We start from the raw sequence: 21,631 nt of genomic DNA on the forward strand, positions 1-21,631 counted from the left end.
TGCTGCAAGAGTTCTGATGAAAATCAACAAGAGCGATCATATTTCTCCAATTTTAACTTCCCTTCATTGGGTTCCTGTTAAATCAAGAATATAATTTAAAATCCTTCTTCTAACGTATAAAGCCCTTAATAATCAAGCTCCACCATATGTCAGAGCTCTGATTACCCCGTATGTTCCTAACAGAGCACTTCGCTCTCAGACTGCAGGTCTATTGGCTGTTCCTAGAGTCTCTAAAAATAGAATGGGAGGCAGATCTTTTAGTTATCAGGCTCCCCTCCTGTGGAACCAACTCTCAGTTTTGGTCTGTGAGGCAGACACCCTGTCTACTTTTAAGACTAGGCTTAAAATTTTCCTTTTTGACAAAGCTTATAGTTACAGTGGATCATGTTACCCTGAGTTACCTCTATAGCTGTGCTGCTATAGGCTTAGGCTACTGGAATACATCAGGGTCTATTTTTCTCACTCTGCTGAGTTCTCCTACTGTTCTCTAACTTGCATTGTTTGATTATTATTTCATCTCTTACCTTTTCGTTCTGTCATTTTTTTCCTTCATAGTAGGTACACCTGGTCTGGCATTCTGTTAGCTCTGACATCATCCAGGGAAGACGGATCACCTGTTATTACCATATAATGTAGAGAAGATTCCTAGATCAATATGTGCTTCTGTGCTTTTGCTCTGTCTTCTGTAACCCCCAGTCAGTCGAGGCAGATGACCGTTCACACTGAGCGTGGTTCTGCTGGAGGTTTTTCCTTCCTGTTAAAGGGGAGTTTTCCTCTCCACTGTCGCTTCATGCTTGCTCAATATGAGGGATTGCTGCAAAGCCATGGACAATGCAGACGACTCTCCCTGTGGCTCTGCGCTCTTTCAGAAGGAGTGAATGCTGCTTGTCAAGACTCGATGCAATCTGCTGGGTTTCCTTAGATAGGAAACTTTTTGACCAATCAGAATAGTTATTTAATGAATCCATGAGGCCTTCACATCTCAGCTTTATTCATTCTCAGATTATAATAAACACAGCTGAGCTCCATTTGCTAATTTAATCACTGTTAAAGGCTGGATGTTTTTGAATTATTTTTTAGGGGTGCCTGAACAAAAAATACAGAATTAATTGTAACCTGTATGACTTTGGTCAAACAGTTTTGGGGACAATAGTTTCTGGAATCTCCCCTCATTCGTTCTGACTAGTGTAACTGAGTCAGGTCTTCCCCACACCCATTTTTCAGCTCTTTCCACACATTTTTCTGTGGGACTGAGAAAATGACTTTTTGACCTCCCCTCAAAAATAGTTTGTTAATAATGTGGCAGTAAGATCATTTACCATTTGATAGACCCATGCTTTAACTTCCTGACTTGTGAAATTTTGCTTGAGTATTTCTTCCCTCAGCATGTAGTCTATTCTGTGAAGTGCTCAGCTCTCTCCGGCAGCAAGAGTTTTAACCCTCATACTTTACAGTTAGCATAGTATTCTCTGGCTTTCAAGCATCCTCCTATTTCCTCAAATGCAACAAGCATTATAGCCAGACACTTTAGTTTTGGTTTCATCCGATCACTTTTCTTAGGTTTTTTTAGAGTAATCACTTTTTGCCCTTAAAGTGGCCTTCCAACCCATCTTAACACAGGACTAATTTTACTATGGAAACAACATTCATTTCTGTCCCCGGAAATGTCCCCAATTTCAGTGCATCATGATAGAGCAAAAAAGTTTAGCACAGCAAGAGGTATGTACCAGGTCCTGCCGCTGTCCCAACGTAGAACGCGTCTTCTTCACCCCGTCGACGTCATCATCGACAGAAACTCTTCAAAAAAAAAAAAAGAAACTCTTCAGCGTCATCATCGCCCTCCACTCGCTTAACAAATTCAGAGAAGCCGCCGGTTGTCATTAGAGAAGTCTGATCACCTTAGTATAAGTTTAAGTCTTAGTATTAATGTACTTAGATTTATGTTTATACTTTTCAGTATAAGACTAAGTCAAGTACCCTACTGTACATTTAAGTATGTAAAATATAGTTTAAAAAAGTAAACTTCTAGTATACTGCCTTATTTTAATTACAAAATGAGTATACTCATAGCACACTTAAATAAACAACTTTTTGCTAAGGGCTGTATTCAAGAAATAAACCATTTGTGGTTACAATGTCTGATTTTAAATTCAGTATAAATTTGGATGTGTTCATATGATTTACTGTGAAGGTCTAAATTTGTGGTTTGAATTTGTGTTTATTGAGGGTTATCAAATTCCAAAGATTGATGACGTGTGAAATCACTGGGCAATAAACAATCAGTACAGCAACTGGTTTATATTACTCATAACACAACAGGCTCACTGCATTGGTAACATAGCTATGACAATTTGTTGATGAATAATATTAATAAACTCCTGAAAGAGTATACAACTTAATGTAACAGTAATTTGTCTTTAATATTAATCCCTTCATATTAATTTTGGCATATTTTTCAGCTGGTCTGTTTTCTGTGTATTTCATTGATATGGTTCATGCCTACCTAAAAGTAACGTGTGTTGTCTTTCCAGAGAGAAAAAGGTGTTGTGTTTACTTTCATCATTTGTTTTGACTGCTAGGATGTGTCAGGCTAAAAATCTTTTAGACTGTTGTTAATATCACATAGGTTATAAAACGTGGCAATGTTGCAAATTTCTAGTTGTTAGAAATCATTGTTATAGAATGTATTTAACTGTTATGAAATGTAAAAGTGATTCTGGGCAATCTGAAATTGAAGCTGTAATGTTTTCATTCTTCAAAAGGACAACAGAAAATATTTGAGAACCACAGGTTTAGGGCGTGTCCCTAAAATACATCCACAGATTTGCTGCAGATGAACTCAAATCTCAAAAATTAATCATTAACTTTTTAACTATGACATCATCATCCGCGCTTTCATAAGTTATTTATATTATAGTAAGCCTAGTGTATGTGAATTTATGACTTTGAAGAATCGTAAAAAATAAGAAAATTAACTTCCATCCATCCACACATACATACAGTAGAAACACACATACAAAGACAGGACATAATGTGATTCTTTAACTCAACTCTTCGTTAGGTGTAGTGCAGCCCCAGATTGTGAAACACTAAACGATTGCGGTGTTGGTGTCATTTTACCCTATTCTAAAAACAGAGGACATGATTGGTTAATTTTTTTCTTTCCACTTATCTATCTTTAGCACTAACTTTACCCCCAATGACCTACAGATTGCTTGTCAGAATAATGCTCAAAACATCCTCCAAGATAAGACCTTAGCATCGCTCGAGTTATGTCTAATATAAAAAGGGGAATTTCCATCAAGAGTTCATGATGGCAAGCACAATCTCCCCCATCTCATAAATTATCTTTCATTACAGTTTACAGTTACTTAAAATTTGTTTCTCGCTTAAACACTGGACTATTTCACTCCAAAATTAGAACACTTTTAACTTAACATATAAAGCTCACAATGTAGCCTCTGTAGTCCTTTGTTGACAAGAATAAAGGCATGGATGAGAAAATAAATGACAAAATACCATCTATTAAAGGAACACTTCAAAACAAATATGTATCTTTTATTTATGTAAACCTGTACTAGAAGCTGCTTTGGACCTGATCTTGTTGACTTTAGAATAAAAAGACAATTTACAGAATACCCACTATTGTTTTTGTTCTATTAAAAAAAAAAAAATCAAAACCTCTACCCCTAGTGCAAAGAATTTCTTGAACCTTTTTATTACTACATTATATGTACTTATCTCTGCATAAGTATTAGCAAATTTAACTGAGTCGGTGAAACAAACATGTCAGATAGAGGCTACTGAGATTAACATAAATTTGCATCTCAGGAAATGTGTCAGCTGTAAGGGACAGTCCCCAGACCCCAAATTTTGGAAAATTTTAAACATATTTTTTACTGACACCACACAATAACATTCAGTGGAGGTAGTAAAGCATTCATTTTGACTTTTGTTTTAAATCTGAAACCTAAAGTCTCTTTGTTTTTTAATCCTTCCAATTTGTAATCATAGACTAAATTTTATATTATCATGTTCCTTTTTCCAGTGACATTGCATTGGATTTCTAATAGTTGAGGTCCGTTTTTCCATCTCTCACAGATCAAGAGTCTACAAGCTTTTCAGATGAAAAATTATCTATACAACATGAAGCATCAGCAAAAAAATAATAAAAACATGGCATGACACATTGCCAAAATGTTCTTGCTTCTTGCCAGTATTAATAATTCAGTCAGTAACTCATGGCTTTATTTTTAATGTACAATTGAAGTTATCCAATGATGACTGTTCTTCAGCCATTTATATGGTGAGTGATTTTTAAACAATAAACTGGAAAGCCATTAAGCTTTTAACATCAGCTGTTTTTCCCACTCCAGAAGATGTAAGAGTGGGAAGTATGGGCAGACGGTGTCCTGTGAAGTGTTTCACTTTCTGGGCCTTGTGTATAATGATGTGAGCAGAGAGCTGTTTTTGGGTAACGTTTTCTTTGTAGTTGTAGCTATTGTAAACATGGAAATCCTAAAATGATATTTGTGGGGAAGCTGCGGTGAGCAAAGGAAGAAGTATAGACTCCACATTAAAAAAATGTGGTTTGGAAAGGAAGAGGGTCTCAGCTGAGGTGTAATTTTAGTTCATGGATTCTTGAATACATCTGTGCATTTCAGTTTCCTTGGATGCTTCTTGTTTGGTATATTTTTGGTTTGGTGGATAAAAACATTTTCTGTGTATATAGATCTTTTTTTATTTGAGCACTGCTCAAAGCAAAATGCGCTTCCTCCTTCACAATGTGACATGTTTGTACAGCCACTTAATAAATATTGAATTACTATTTTAATTACACCTTAATGTGAAAACACAGAGGTACCAGGGTTTATGACTCTCAAGTCATACCGCAAATTTCCTGATTGCAATTATTTATTGTGGAGAACGTCCCGAGAGGTCTATTGAACTGAAAAGCAATCATTAGAAACAAAAGCTATCTGCCATATCTACAAAGGGGTCAAATTCTGAAACACAGGCTGACCCAGATTTAAACCAGCTGTTTGAATATTTACTAGAAAAAACTAATATTATAACAATGCACACATACAGGCTTTAAGACCAGATGCTTTAGTTAATTATTGGTTAACATTTTACTCCATATATTTTGGTCATGTTTTATGTAGCAAAGAATAACAAACAAACAAAAACAAAACGTGTAAATTTGTATCACTTACAGGCCACATTATTAGGCACATCCTCTGAGCACTGGGCTGAATCTCCGTTAAATTGTAATTGTGCAGATCTGTCATCTGCATATCCATAATGTGAATATCCCATTCCAACAAATCCAGAAAGTGCTCTGTTGGATTGAGATTTTGTGGCTGCTGAGCCCACTAGAATACAGTCATGTCAGTCATTGTCATACACAAGAAACCAGTACCAGATTATTTGACCTTTGTGGAATGGTACAATACCCTGCTGGAAGTATTATTGAGAAGATACGTACGCTGCTTATCCCCAGCAGTCAATGGGTGAGGGGCGCGGAAGACCCTGGACAGGTCCAAATTATAAAAACAGTATGGAACACAAGCTGCTCATTCAACTGCACAGTAAAGCTGCCCAGAAATGAAGTAATTTATGTGCTATTTATGTGTCTTTGTTGCATTGTTTTGTTTTGTTTTTTTACCGCAACTGTATCATTAAGTTTAGACATTTACACACACAAACATCTATTTAGTATTGAACTTTTGTTTATTCTACTATTTTCTTATAAGGTGAAATGATGCAATATACATTGGCAAGGAATTTTAGAAACAGGAATTGTGGCGCACAAGGTTAAGATTTTTTGCGTGGATTTCATCAAATTCAAAAAGGATCAATGTATGTGTAAAGGCTTTAATTCACATTTCATAAACAGACTGTTTCCAATTCCAGTCGTCAAAAGTCAATGTCTTGCATGTTTTAGATCCATTGGTTTACCACACAAGCTACACCCTCTGGTTCAACAATCAAATGTATAATCATCACTGGACCTTTGCAAATCTTGACAGATGAGGTAATTTGGAAATTAACCCAGCATTGTTGCACCAAATATGCACCTAAACCATGCAGGACCCATGTCCTAACAGAAATCTGGCATTTGCAAATGAAATGTCTTCTATAAAAAATCAGTTTTGGTCACAAGAGAGAAAGTTTAGTTATTTGGCAATAATGAAAATTGTATTTGGAGAAATTAAGGAGAAAGAACACGCTATCAAATATAAAACATGGTTGTGGTAAAATGGTTAAACATGGCTGTGTTGCACCAGGGATACTATTGGATTCAACAAAATAAACTTTATAATGATGAAAGAATACCTCCCATTTTTTCAGGTTTACCCCAAGAAATAACAAAAGTTTATGTGTAGCAACAAAAACAGTTTCATAAAACTACATCTTACTTACAGACATTTCAAGAGACTTAGTGAGATGTTATGCCCACAGCCCGTATTGACACCAGTCAGATCTTAACCAAGTCTCTGGAGCTGTGTGAGACTCCCTTGTGTTTCAAACATTCCACCATCATCCTGGTCCCCAAAAAATGCACCATTACACAATTAAATGACTATAGGCCTGTTGCTCTGATGTCTGTGGTCATGAAATCCTTTGAGTCGCTGAAGGACATCACAGGCCACCTGCTCGACCCCCTGCAGTTTAATAGGCAGTTCACTAACAGGCTGGCAGATGATGAATACACTTCATCCTACACCATCTCGACTATCTAGAGCTGCACACCAGGATAATTTTTGTGGACTTAAGCTTGCCATTCAACACCTTCAGCTGAGATATTCTCCAGAAGGTAACTCAGCTGTAGAACCATTGTCCACCTGTCAGTGTATTACCAGCTTCCTGACTCACTGGCAGTGATAGGCGAGTCTGGTTGTGTTCTCCCACACAACAACCATCGGCAACACCACCCGCTAGGGGTGTGCTCTTTCTCCATTTCTCTTCTCTCTTTACACAGTTGACTGCATCTCAGTGGACTTGTCTGTGAAACTCCTGAACTTCATAGATGATACCACTACTATTGGATTGATCAGGGATACTGACAAGTCTGCAGACAGGCAGGAGGTGGATCGGCTGGTTCACTGACGTGGCCAGAACGATCTGGAGACTAACCCACTAACACCCACTTCACTACCACCTCTCAACATCCGAAACATTACTGTGTCCACTCTGAATCATGGTTTCACAGCTAACAGAACACTAGACCAGGTGTACCTACTATGAAGAGAAAGACGAAAAAATTAAGTTAAAAGTGAGAAAAATAAATCTCGATGTCCTCCAGCAGCGTAAGCCTATAGCAGCACAGCTACAGAGACAGGTCAAGATAACCTAATACACTCTAACTATAAGCTTTGTCAAAAAGGAAAGTTTTAAGCCTAGTATTAAAAGTAGACAGGGTGTCTGCCTCACGGACCAAAACAGGGAGTTGTTTCCACAGGAGAGGAGCCTGTTAACTAAAGGATCTGCCTCCCATTCTACTTTTAGAGACTCTAGGAACCACCAGTAGACCTGTAGTCTGAGAGTGAAGTGCTCTGTTAGGAACACACGGGGTAATAATAGCTCTGGTTTATGATGGAGCTTGATTATCAAGGTCTTTATATGTGAGAAGGAATTTTAGATTATATTCTTGATTTAACAGGAAGCCAATGAAGGGAAGCTAAAATTGGAGAAATATGATTTCTCTTGTTGATTTTCATCATAACTCTTGCTGCAGCATTTTGGATGAGGTGAAGGATTTGAACTGCATTTTTGTACCTTCCTGAGAGTAAAGAATTACAATAGTGTTTTCTTGAAGTAAAAATGCATGGACTAGCTTTTAAGCGTCACTCCTGGATAGAGTATTTCTAATTTCGGCAGAAAAAAGGAAACCATGGAAAACTGTTTAATATGGGATTTCAATGAAATGTCTTGGTCAAAAATAACACCAGGTTTTTTACGTTATTGCCAGAGGCCAATGCAATGTCATTCAGATTAAGTGATTGATTAAGAAGTTATTTTTTTTAAGGACTCTGGTCTTGAAAATTTAAAGTCATCCAGGTTTTGATGTCATCAAGACATGCCTGTAGTTGAAGTAGTTGATTGGTATAACAGCATAACAGTGGAAGTTAATCCCATGCTATCTGATAATTTTACCAATCAGAAGTATATACAGGGGTTGGACAATGAAACTGAAACACCTGGTTTTAGACCACAATAATTTATAAGTATGGTGTAGGGCCTCCTTTTGTGGCCAATACAGCATCAATTCATCGTGGGAATGACATATACAAGTCCTGCACAATGGTCAGAGGGATTTTAAGCCATTCTTCTTGCAGGATAGTGGCCAGGTCACGACGTGATGCTGGTGGAGGAAAATATTTCCTGACTCGCTCCTCCAAAACACCCAAAGTGGCTCAATAATATTTAGATCTGGTGACTGTGCAGGCAATCGGAGATGTTCAACTTCACTTTCATGTTCATCAAACCAATCTTTCACCAGTCTTGCTGTGTGTATTGGTGCATTGTAAAAATACAATGTTTGAATCATTGGATGCACATGGTCCTCCAGAATGGTTCGGTAGTCCTTGGCAGTGACGCCCCCATCTAGCACAAGTATGGGGCCAAGGGAATGCCATGATATGGCAGCCCAAACCATCACTGATCCACCCCCATGCTTCACTCTGGGCATGCAACAGTCTGGGTGGTACGCTTCTTTGGGGCTTCTCCACACCGTAACTCTCCCGGATGTGCGGAAAACAGTAAAGGTGGACTCATCAGAGAACAATACATGTTTCACATTGTCCACAGCCCAAGATTTGCGCTCCTTGCACCATTGAAACCGACATTTGGCATTGGCACGAGTGACCAAAGGTTTGGCTATAGTAGCCCGGCCCTGTATATTGACCCTGTGGAGCTCCAGACAGACAGTTTTGGTGAAAACAAGAGAGTTGAGGTACACATTTATTTGTGCTGTGATTTGGGGAGCCGTGGTTTTATGTTTTCTGGATACAATCCGGGTTAGCACCCGAACATCCCTTTCAGACAGCGTCCTCTTGCGTCCACAGTTAATCCTGTTGGATGTGGTTCGTCCTTCTTGGTGGTATGCTGACATTACCCTGGATACCGTGGCTCTTGATACATCACAAAGACTTGCTGTCTTGGTCACAGATGTGCCAGCAAGACGTGCACCATCAATTTGTCCTCTTTTAAACTCTGGTATGTCACCCATAATGTTGTGTTTATTGCAATATTTTGAGAAAAACTGTGCTCTTACCCTGCTAATTGGACCTTCACACTCTGCTCTTATTGGTTCAATGTGCAATTAATGAAGATTGGTCACCAGGCTGGTCCAATTTAGCCATGAAACCTCCCACACTAAAATGAGAGGTGTTTCAGTTTCATTGTCCAACCCCTGTATGTATTAAAGAGAATTGGACCAAGGACTGAACCCTTCATATTTTCATCTTTTTTTCTTCATTTGTTATTTTATTTAGAACACAGTTTTCATATTTATATATTATCCCTGTGAGCCATTGAAACCCACCTTATTTTTTTTTTTTTTGTGCTCACAACCTTTAACAGTATAACAGCATAACAGTGGAAATAACAGTGGAAATTAATCCCATGCTTGTAAAAAAAGCCTTAAAATATATGTAAAATTTATACATTTAATGATTCACAGTAGCATAGTCTTAGCCTAAAAATGTATTAAAAACCCAACATCTAACTATATTAAAATAATGTGAAAAAAAGAAAAGTGAAAAAAGTATAATTTTAGAAAGGTCCTAACTATTCAAGATTCAAAATACAAATATTCTACAATTTTACTCCTTTATGTTCTTAACAAGTCCATAAATTCCTTGTTTGTCAATGAATAAGTTCAAGAGGATTAAGTCAAGGCAGGTAATATGGTGGCAGTGAGACCATGCTGAAAAATTGGCACACCTACCAACAAAATGTTAAATTCGGCAATTACACATAGGGAAGGACTGCTCTGTCTGAGCAATGGCAGTTTTTATGACAGCTTGTAAAATGCACTTCTGTCAAAGATAAACTGTCAAACTGCTTTGCTTGACAACATGAAGAAGAGTGAAGAATGAATAATATACACCAAAATTTAATGAGATTTTTGGCCATGTTTCAACTCCCTGTCAAAAATATACACATTTAGCAAATAATTTCTTATATATTTTTGTTCATATAACAACGGAAGCAAGGGAAATAAAATGTAAATAAGGTAAAAACTAGAAATATTCCAGCAGTCTTTCCTATTTATGGACCTTTTGTTTTATATTGATTTCTTAAGAAGTGGTTATGTAATATTTAATTTTACAACAATATTACTTCACCTTTAGATGTGGACTAAATACTGACGACCTTCCTACTGTATATTATTTTATATTGTATGCTGTTCCTGCCCTTTTTAAAAAAAAATTATAATAATTTGAGATTTGCCTTTTACAAAGTTCCATGGTGTAGACTGAATGAGAGAAAAATGTATTATTTCTCTTTTTAAGAAAAACTTGTAAATAACAACAAAAACAAAAAAGCTGCATTATGTCCTCACAAAACTTTAATTACATGGCCAGTACAAAAAACTGTTTAATGGCAGCATGCAGATGTGTGTGTTTGGAAATAATCTATGGTCAATCTAGTATTCGCTTGGTTTGTTCCTAAGATCAAGGTGGGCGGTTTAATTGAGCCTGTACTGGATCCGGGCCTGGGAGAACAGGCAGACGAGCATCAATAAACTATGAAATGGTTCCAATACAACCAATCAATGAGGCTTTGTGAGCAGTTCCCACAGGGCTTTGATTTTTCTCTCAAACAACAATCCACGATCCCTGCTCTTCAAAGGCAACCCCATCTTTGCCATTATTGTTGTTCCTTTCCCCATGTTTGAGTGATGTCATTCAGGTCAATTTCATCCATGTCCATAAAGGCTCTCCCACACTTTAGTCACCCGGGAGACAGCTTCTGTCAGTCTGTGCAATGGTAACAACAACCAATAAAGGTCAATCTCCCATGGTAATGGCCAATTGGGTTTGTTCCCATTATTGGTCCTCTGAGTTGTGGTCAACAGATGGAGGGCTGGCATCACTGAAGCAAGTTGCTCACCAACCTTTAGAAAACAGAGCTCTGTATCTAGGCATGGCTGTGTGGCTATTCTGTCTCTCTGTTGGTGTGTGTTGGCATGTACATTACTTCATAATATACAGCTCCTGTTTAAGGGGAACAATCTCAGTAAAGTCATAGGAGTACTGCTACTGAGGACTAAGCGTCTAACCATTTCATCTAATTGCCTCATTAATGATTCACTGGTGTTAGGCTGCTCTAGCACTTCGCTGTGGGGAGCAAATTGTTCTGATTGGTTTGCTGCTGTCAATTATTGATGAGGCAGAAAGCTGAAGTGCTAACACCTGGCTTTGGAGGTCCAAATGGCCCTGCATTCCCATCTCACTGTTATAACAGAGTCTGGAAGATTCTGATGGCATAAATAAATAAAAAAATTAAAACATGCTATTTGTGATACATGAAAACTTCCTTTATATATCCTTTGTCATATTTTTTACCCATGGAGGTCGCCATTTTTTCACCTGTGGAATGCATGCTGGGTTAAAGACGCGGGTAGGTCCTGCCAGCGCCGTATATTGCCCTTTCAGTAATGTCTCTCTGGGTCCTACTGGACTGGAACCTACAGAGAGTTGTTTATTTAATTGCGTTCGACTGGTGTACATGTAGACTATGCCACGTAGTGTCACTGTTGGCAGTAAATACAAAACAAAAAAACAACAGAAAAATTAGTTGAGTCTTTATCGCTTTTCTAGTGAAAAAAAGAAAGTGCAATAGGAAAAGCCGTTGGAAGATAACAACTTCCGAAGGACCCACATTGTGCTCTCAACACTTTTCTCCAGAAGACTTTGATTCATTTGTATGAAGGAAATTGTTGAAGGAGCTGACAGGTAGGTGTTACCCTCGCAAGCTAAAACCAGCAGCTAAAACACCTAATCCCCGCCGCCTGCCAAGTGAAAGGCGCTGGGAGAAACATCAGAGACAGGCAACACCGGAAGCCATTTTAAACAACAAAGGTACTGCCACAGCCACCAGTACCGAATGTGAAATCACGGACCGACCATCGGTCTGATGACCAGACCCTAAAAGGGTGTTGATGGACCGGAGACCAGACTGATCAGATCCTAAGCAAGTGTTACTGGACCTGACACCAGACACAGAGCCCTACTTGCTGCTAATTATTGCTTGCTAATTATTATTACTATTATTATTGTTATTATCATTGTTATTATTATTATTATTACTACTACATTGTCATCAATTTTAACACACTCCTTTTTAAACTGAAAAGGTTTAAAATTATTCATTGCTGTTTTGGCTGGACAGAGTTAGTGCTAAACAACCTAGTATACATCATTTACCCAGAATGGATAGCAAAGTAGACAACCTGGTGACATCCGTGTGACAGTACTTTATTTAAATTCATTAAAACTAAACTTCTTACAGGATTTGTACTGTATTTTCTTTACTTTTAAAATAGATATTTCTCAGATAAACTCTATGGTTACAACTAATCATGTATCCCTATAAGGTCTTGAGGTGATTGTTCTCAGCCAGTGGTTGCAGAACACCCCTATGTTACCAACATAGGGGTGTTCATAGTTGTTACCAACTATGTTCTCTGGAAATATTAGCTGACAGAGCAACAGATGGACAAACACAGTAATTGTTGTTCGGGGCAGTAAAGACCACAAAACATAAAGTAACAAAGCACCAAAGATTATTTTGATAACATCCAAAATATAAGTGTTTAATAAACTAAAAATCTCCCCAAAAAATAACATAATTATTGGGGATTAGTTTTTAACCACAGGGCCTCAATTAGATTTTAGTCCCGACTTTGAATAGTCCACTCAAAAAGCCTCACCTTTTTTAGCCATTTAGAAGTGGGCTTGCTAATGTTCATCAGATCATTCCTATAATGCATAACCCAAATGTGCTTCAGTGTAAGGTAACTAATGGCAGGACATTTAATCTAATTATCTTCTGCTATAGAGAAGAATGTGTGGCTAAATCAATTGCAGCAAGTCATCCAGGTTCTGAAACATTAAATCAGGCCCAGACCATCACACTACACACTATACTGCTATGTTTGACTGTCAGAATAATGTTCTTTACTAAAAACGCTATGTTAGTTTTACCCCAAATGTAATGGGGAAAATCTTTTAAAGGGGCTTACCTTTATCTCATCAGTCAAAAGAAGACGTTCTCAAAAGACTTGGGAGTGATCCAGATTTTTTTCCTAGATGTGGTTTTCAGTAGTTTTTCCCTCTAAAGTATTTCACAGACGTCATTGTTGTCCAGTCTCTGTTTTTCTAAAGGTCTTTCTGGCACTAGTGGTCTTTATTTCAATATTCAGTATTCAGAACTGGGCAAAAAGAGAAGTGGGGAAATGGGCCGCAAAGAACCAAGGTCGGGAATTGAACTACCGTCAGCTGCCTCCGTATATGGAGTGCCCTCTCTACTTCGATATGAGTTGCCCTGTTCGGTTTCTTTCTTCATGTTGAATGGTAAACACCAACCATACCTGAGCCAAGTGAAACATGCAGTGCTATATATGTTCTATATTTGTTATTCTAGATCAGGGGTCGGCAACCTTTACCACTCAAAGAGCCATTTGGACCTGTTTCACACAGTAAAGAAAACACTGGGAGCCACAAAACCGTTTTGAAATTTGAAATTAAATAACACTGCATATAACAGTTTTTTTTTTTTTGCAACAGAATGGACCCGCAGCACAACCATCACACCTCTGCACTTGTTGTTTTTTTTAGTACAGAACCTCTACTGTTGTTTTATGGAAATCATTAACTCTGCTAATGTCAGAGTTTTGATTTTGAATAAAGCTTGGTGCGAGTAAACGCACGTCAGAGTCAGATTATTTGATTTTCAGTCCATATAAACGGTACATTCTGAATACTTTCCTTTCTTTTAATCCAAACACATTTTAATCACATCCAGGAAAGTTACGCACGCAAACAAGCTCCTGTCATTAACCAGCTAACAGCCGCATTAGACGCGCTACTGACGTTCAGGCGGCACCTGAAGCTCGACTTTGGCCGCGCAGGACTGTGCTCACAGCGCCGAGCCAAGCGCTGTTAGCGTTTCCTCCCTTTGAAAATTAACAAACGTCAGATATAGTAACGACTTGCCCTGCTGTTTAGCTCTCTTCACCCTCATCTATGACTCTATTAATGAGGGTCCAATGATGTTATTTTAGGTTCTGTGTCACTGTGGTGCTCTTGTCATTTGTAGAATTTACTACAACAAAGCAGCATTTGAAAATACCGCCTCGCTGTGTTTATGTCGCTCTGCAGCCAGTCAGCTTGGTGGTTAGCAAACATCTTTTCAGTGTGCATTACCGTCACCAACTGGTGAGGAGTGTTCGTCAGCCAGCCTTGACGACTGCCTGCACGTGGTAAACGGCTAATAATTATTAAAAAATTATTTTCAACAGCTGAGCTGCATCAGAGGGATCAAAGAGCCGCATGTCGCTCCGGAGCAGCGGGTTACCGACCCCTGTTCTAGATTCATTTGTGACCTCCTAAATGAGTAACAAAACAAACTCATCAGTATGTCACATCTCCTGATAGCGAAACAGCACCTTTCAACATCCAGCTTCCAGTTTTTTCTCAGATACGCCACTAATCTATGTTAAGCATGCAAACATTCTACCATTCCCCTGATAAATGTAAATAATCCTTAATGTTACCCTCGAAACAAACATTAAGCCCTTAAGCCTTGAGCTCTTTATGAACAACAATGCACATGTAGCTGACTAACTGAGACCGACAGACACTAATTATATGTCCAGAACTTCATCTGAGACTCCTCTACAAAATGATCTACCACATATAAAATAGGATCCCACATTTTCTTCTTGTTTTCTTCTAGTTATCTGGGATCAGGTCGCAGGGGTAAAAGCTAAAGTAGGGAGGCCCAGACTACCCTTTCCCCAGATATTTGGGCTAGCTCCTCTGTGGGGATCCCAAGGGGTTCCCAGACCAGCCAAAAACAACTTGGAAATTTTCAATTTGAAAAATAAATTTCAAGTTTTAAAAATTGTGCCAAAACTGTGCCAAAATGGCACAAAAATAATAGGGGTCCACATGAATTTTCTTTTCAATCTAAACATGTATATCTATCTTCTCAATTGCTTATTGTGTGGACAATTGTACATTTGAGAAATGCCTTATAAAGTGTGAGTATGCATTTTTCTTTGGAAAATAGACCCTTGAGCTTAAGAGGAAAGGAACATGTTTCGAGTGACATGGAATCACATTAGCAGGAACAAAGCAGTGCTGTGCACTCAACTGGCTGGCTGTTTTATCAAGCAAGTCTGTTTACAATCACTTCATTCAGTCCAGATATAGAAAATTCCACAAAGAACAATTATAATTCTTAGCCCATTCCTGTTAGATTTATGGTTATAAAGGACAGAGGTCAGGAGCATGCAGTAAACACTAGCGCTGCAGCAGGTGACTCAACTATAATTGTTTACATTAGGATGCATCAGTAAAATTATTGATAATAACGCAGTCATTAAACATAGACATGCAACGGTGTAAATGTATTTATAAAAACCCCTACAAAATTTTTGTGTCATTCTTAATTACTGCCAAAATTTCTTCAAATAGAAACACGCCAATCTCAGTCGCCAGGAGATTGGTGGTTTTAGCTGCTCTGACAGCTCTTCCCAGTTATGTGGCTCAAAAGAAGCCCATGAGACCGGACAGCGGTATGAAATATCCTGCTAAACACTCTCTAAATAAACACTAAATAAATACTCTCGTCAGTTCCTGGCTGTAGTTTTACTCATTGCTTACCTTTTAGCTTATTGCTCTTAAAGTAGCAATAAGCGAAATGCCACTTTCGATTTTAGATCGAAAGAACTAAAAATAGTGATGTGAAGAATTAAATGTATATTTTTAGATGGACTATGGTTAGACGTCACATGCTATCTCTCTGTGTTGTTCTCCAATATCTTGTTTACATAGCTGGGCCGGCTGCGCTTGCATGTACGTGCACCCACATGCACGTGAACAGCTGCCACTCACGGCTTACCCACTCCCTGCCCATAAAATGTCACTGCCAAGCACAAATAAGTGGAGAGCACACCCATCGGATCAAAACGTTCTCTTGCTAACAGCATTATAAAGTTATGAGTTACTTCTTTATTAGACATGTTCCTGTGAAAGGTGACGCTGTTTAGCTGTGTATTTATCCTTTGCAGATAGGCTCATACGAGCCGATGGGGGAGATGGGGAAATGGGTGCAGAGCATTGGAGCGAGTTCGAGAGAGGTGTGGCTTGATACACATCTTGTTTTGGTCTAACTCCACCTAGTGGTGAAATGTCGCTTATTACTCCTTTAAGTTTGGATGAGAACAGCCCAGTGCACTTTCATTACACTATCGCACCATAGTGACCTGGGGCGAGACTTCAGTCGCATATTTTTTCTTTCATATATTTGTTCTTTTTTTTCTTGAACAGCCAGCACAATGTGTAGGTGGTGTCAAAATCATAGTATTAAGTCAATTGTAAACAAAATATTGTAATAAGTTCATAGAGGTCAGACAAGCCCTTTACTGTCTTTTAGGCTACCACGTGTAGTCAAATATGTTCTCTTTGTGATTTCTTCCTTTTACAGGTCTGGCAGTAATCAAGCCTGGATGTGGCTAAAAAAATACCAAACAATGTGATTTGGTAGATTAATTTTACATGGGGGGCAATTATATTTTTACCTGGGGCCAGGTTGACTTTGATAGCTTTTTTTCTGAACCAAAATGACTCTGTAAAAAGTACTGTTTGAATTTACTCATGTTGTCTTTGTTTATTGAAAAAAAACTTTCATGATCTAAAATATGACAAAAAAACGACAAAGGGAGAAATTTGTAAAGGGGAAAATACTTAATCAAAGTGCTTTACATGTATTTATATAGTCACAACATGCATGAATGAGGGAAAGGTAACAGTATGCAATGCAATGTCAATAGTTTCCTTTGTTATGATGATTTATAATAGGTGCACGAGGCACCTTTACAGTAGGGTAATGTAATTGGATATCCAGTAGGTAGTGGCTGGAGTCCATTGCAGTCTCTGTGTCTAATAGCCCACCCACTGGCACACCTCATGGCAACATGAATCATCCCCATACATGGCGAGTCATTGAAGAATCTCTCTAAACTTTCTATAATTCCAAACTAGGTAAAAACTTTAGGTTTCTTTTGTAAAGGGACATGCCAAAAACAGAACAATGTACACGTGATATAAAGTAAACACGGTCTTCTGGAATTTGCTCATCTTTGTTTGGCCTTAATTGAAGCTGATTAGGGAGTCACCCCCCATGCTGATGCCACTGTCACCCTGAATCTAAGCCAGGCTTGATCGCAGTGTACACTCAGAGGGTGGTCACTCTGTCATTGTTTTTAAACTGGCACTGGTGACAGCAGAGCACCATCTCACTCTCCAGATACAGTGCTTTTGACTCACTGTGTGTGAGCATAAACCCTTGAAGACAAAACAGAATCCAGACAAGGGTCTGCAATAACTCGCAGTCTGGAGTTCACTCACTGTGTCATAGTGTGTTTTATGTGTGTGTTTGTATGTGTATGTATGGTAGTGCAGCACTACTTCATGTAGGATTACTGCAGTCTAAATCGCAATATAATGTATTTTTCCCCCTCTCTTCACCCCTTCCCTTTTTTTGCTTTCTGTTAACAGATAACATAGTGATGACATCCAAGTGGTGGACCAGTTGCACCGAGAGACCTACAAAGCACAACATTAATAATGATGAACAGCAAACAACAAAGAAGACCTACTAGAATCTCACAAAATTCCTACAATGAAGATCTTGAAAATCGCATTTTCTCCGATTTCCCTCCTTGGTATTTTACCTGCAGCTTTTTCTACAAAACAAGACAAAAAAAGAAAAAAATAAGAGACTCGTAATCAGGAGATGATTGAAAACAGCAGATAAATGCTTTAGACTTTTTTCTTTTGAGTGCGAAAATCAATGATGCATGCTTCTGTAAATAAATCATGACAACACTCTTTTTTTCCTGAAATAGGCAGCATACCCAGTTGCCATCACTCAATTCATAAACCTTATTACTGTGGAGTGAGTATTCATGAATTGATTTACCTCACAAAACCTGAATACTTTTTATGAGTCAAGGCCCCATGAAATGTTCCTTTCAAATTTTATTTTATTGTCTTTGGTATTATTTGATCTGTAAAGGTATCATTCTTATTTTCATTTGTTTAAGCAACAGCCTAGTCTTCCTATCTAATATCCAGATTTGTACAGGTGTATAGAGATGAGTGAAGACAGCAGCATGGACAGGACTATAATATGTATTCCCTAAACTGGGAGACCACTCATTTTCTCAGTATTTCATGAAGCACTTGAAGATTTTTTTTTTCAAGTTAATGACATATTTCCTGATATTTGAGCATTTTTTTCATTGTGTTTGAATATATGCTTAAATGTATTATTTATGTCTTAATAGCCAGAAATTAATTTGGGTTTGTTTCTATATTACACTGGGAAAGTCAATGTGAATGGGAAATTCCATCAAATCATTGGCCTGACAAAAACGTAATGTTAATCTTGGATATTTTCTCCTTGTATTTTCTTTGTATTTGTGTATTTCCAATGCAATAACGGTGTCTTCCCTCTAAATGTCCATAGCTGCTATAAGCAAAGCTGCTGTCTGTCTGAGTGGGACACATTTTTCTTTGCACGGTTGCAAACTGTGCTCTATACCTGAGCCTACACATGGGGAAGCAAAATGGAATTCCTTGCTGACTGCAATATGGATATGAGGACATATCCTCCGTCTTCCACGAACTTTGATGATAACCAAATGCACTGACAGATAAAACACCCAGCCAATGAACAGATGACCTCAACGATTAGTCCCTCACTGGTGAAGGCAGAAAACATTTGCATGGACAACAGGGGGAAGCTACTGTAGCTTGTTGGACAGCAATTCTTTGCCACTGCGCATCCTCTCTACCTCTCAAGAAATTAATGTCCTATCAGTGACTCCCTCTGTTTTCCCCACAGTCCATATTTATGCTGCATGTTCCAGAACCTCGTGAAGAAAGTTAAGCATTGAAGCCCATGTAGCAAAGGAGAAAGCATCAACTATTTACTTTAAAACTAATACAATCAATGGTTGTTGTTGTATATATGTACACTAGGACGAGAATGTGTAGTCTCAGATGCTGTACTCTGCATGTTAACTTGTAGATGGAACATAACAACTATTCATAGATGAGGACAAGCAGATTGCCAATCAGTTGAGTGACTGAACAAATTTAAGACCTTTTTTTTAGTTTTACATCTCCTTATTTCCATTTCTGAAAATGTACATTGCCAGGTTGAAAACATGTTCTGTTTTTCTCACACTAAACTGCAGCAGTGATCATCTTTGAACACATCAACCCCCCCCCCCCCCCCCCCTTCCCCTACACACACAAAATGCCAGCCGAAAACCGTGATATAGCAAGTATAAATAGGAGAATAGAAGGTGGAAAGCAAACAGGGGTGCTCCAGTTAAGTGGCAGCAAACAAAGTGGCATGTGGCGTACTGCCAACAACTGTCTATTCATCTTGTGTCAAAAAGGATTTGCACGTTTCAATGAGTCTACACACTGACAGAGAGGTCCAAGAGCAGAGAGTCAGAGAGGCAAGCGTTTAGAGAAAGGATGGGGAGAAAAGAGCTAAATTTACTGAGACAATGTTGAAGTATTTTAGTGGTCTAACAAAATACATGATCATTTCTTTTCTGACCTCCTTGGAGAGCTCAACAACCCCTTGACCTCAAACTGTTACACCATAATGTAGCTCTGTGAGCTGCTATGACCTCAAGTCCTGTCTGAGGTTAACTTTGTGTTAATAAGCTGACCCCTTAGCTCAACCAGATGTTCAGCCTTTTGGTTAAATACCTGTTACCCTCTATGATTTTTTTAAACCCTGTTAGCTGTATCTGCTTGATATATATCAATGGTGACAGAACAACTTCTTTGAGTAAAAACTAGATTGAAGATAATGTAAACTCTTAAGACTCTTTGGATCACAACTGTTTCTTTTGAGACTGAAAATGATACAAGGCTGACTTTAAATCCTGTAAATTTTTTCCCCAAAAGAACATGTGATTAGATGTGACATGTCCTACTGTAGAGCTCATGGAGTAAACATTAGTCAAATTTTGCACATTGAACCACATAAAAGTATTTACAGTCAACTCGTAAACAAATTACTTGCATCTCAGCAGTGATTAGTTAAAGAAGATTTAAAACACAGAAAAGGATGAAGATGTCACTCAAACAGGATGCAGATGAAAACAAACAAGACACTGAGTGAGTCCTGCTTAGGCTCAAGCCTTCCACTTTCTTAGACATGAAAAAAAGCCCCATTTATTTTGAGATGTAGCACTATGTGACAGGATAAAATTATTGTCTAATTCATTTGAATGAATGCTGCACTCATTTACCTGACAAGCATACAGAATACATGGTTTGACACCTCCACATACAGAATGCGTGTGAGTGCACACAAATACAAGAAACTACTTCCCAGGTCTCTGCGTTACACATACTCATATACACATGTGAAAAACACGTTAATCAAAACAGCAAGGCTATATGTAAACAGATCACCTACATAATGGGATTGTTCAGTGTGCAAACAATAGGCTGTTAGCGTAATCACAGGTCACAGATATATTACCCAGAGAGCAATGCTTTATGTATATTACCATGATGGATATGTAGGAGGGAGGATGGGCACAAGGATACCATGATATTGAGAGTGAGTGATTCTGGTTAACCCCCTTTTTGGGCTCATCCACTACCCCTTTTGGTCTGCTGCCCTGTTCAGGCCTCACTTAATCAGCCTCCCATACTTTCCTCGTATTCCTTCTCCTGTTATCTGCCTGATTCTTAGAAACTTGGTTCCCTGTTTTCATAACCACATATTTCTTCTAGTACCTAATTTTTGCCCTTACCTACTACATGTATATATTCTTATATATATATATATATATATATATATATATATATATATATATATATATATATATTTAATCTCTTTTACATAACCCTCCTTTCCTGGAAAGATACAGTTGTCTTCACCAAAGTCATGAATCCCTTTCTTTAGTCAGTGAGGAACCAGGATAAAGAAGGCCCTGCAATCTTTTTTATTTCAGATTAGGCTAAAGGAACCCTGGGTGATACTGAGCTTTTTAACCTGCTACACCCATGTCTGATAAGTAAATAAGAACAAGAAGCAGAAAGACGTTGATTGTTTCCTGCTAAATGGTTCAGGATGATATTTATGGTCAGCTACTCTCAAAGCTCAGCACTGATTAACTTATCTCCACTTTATTTAAATATAGTGTTGTTCATCATATCTTCAGGTTAATAAGCCCAATGCTGTATGTTTATCGCTTAACACTTCATTAGTGTTATCAATGGCTAACCTGTGTGCAATATGCATGTCTGTGAACCTTGAGATGTGTCAAGGCACACAGACAGAATGG

The 21,631-nt window shown here is 38.2% G+C and overlaps 1 protein-coding gene across 1 annotated transcript in view; it reads left to right on the forward strand.

Annotated features, from left to right (window-relative positions):
- The window catches only part of mafa (v-maf avian musculoaponeurotic fibrosarcoma oncogene homolog a (paralog a)), a 114,503-nt gene extending 96,629 nt beyond the window's left edge, over positions 1 to 17,874 (forward strand). The window contains exon 3 of the mRNA XM_021312070.2: positions 17,802 to 17,874. The gene's annotated coding sequence lies outside the window, so the exon portion shown is untranslated. The remainder of the gene's footprint in view (positions 1 to 17,801) is intronic.
- The last annotated feature ends 3,757 nt before the right edge of the window (positions 17,875 to 21,631 follow it).

Source organism: Fundulus heteroclitus, chromosome 4, assembly GCF_011125445.2.
Source record: "Fundulus heteroclitus isolate FHET01 chromosome 4, MU-UCD_Fhet_4.1, whole genome shotgun sequence".
Taxonomy (NCBI): Eukaryota; Metazoa; Chordata; class Actinopteri; order Cyprinodontiformes; family Fundulidae; genus Fundulus; species Fundulus heteroclitus.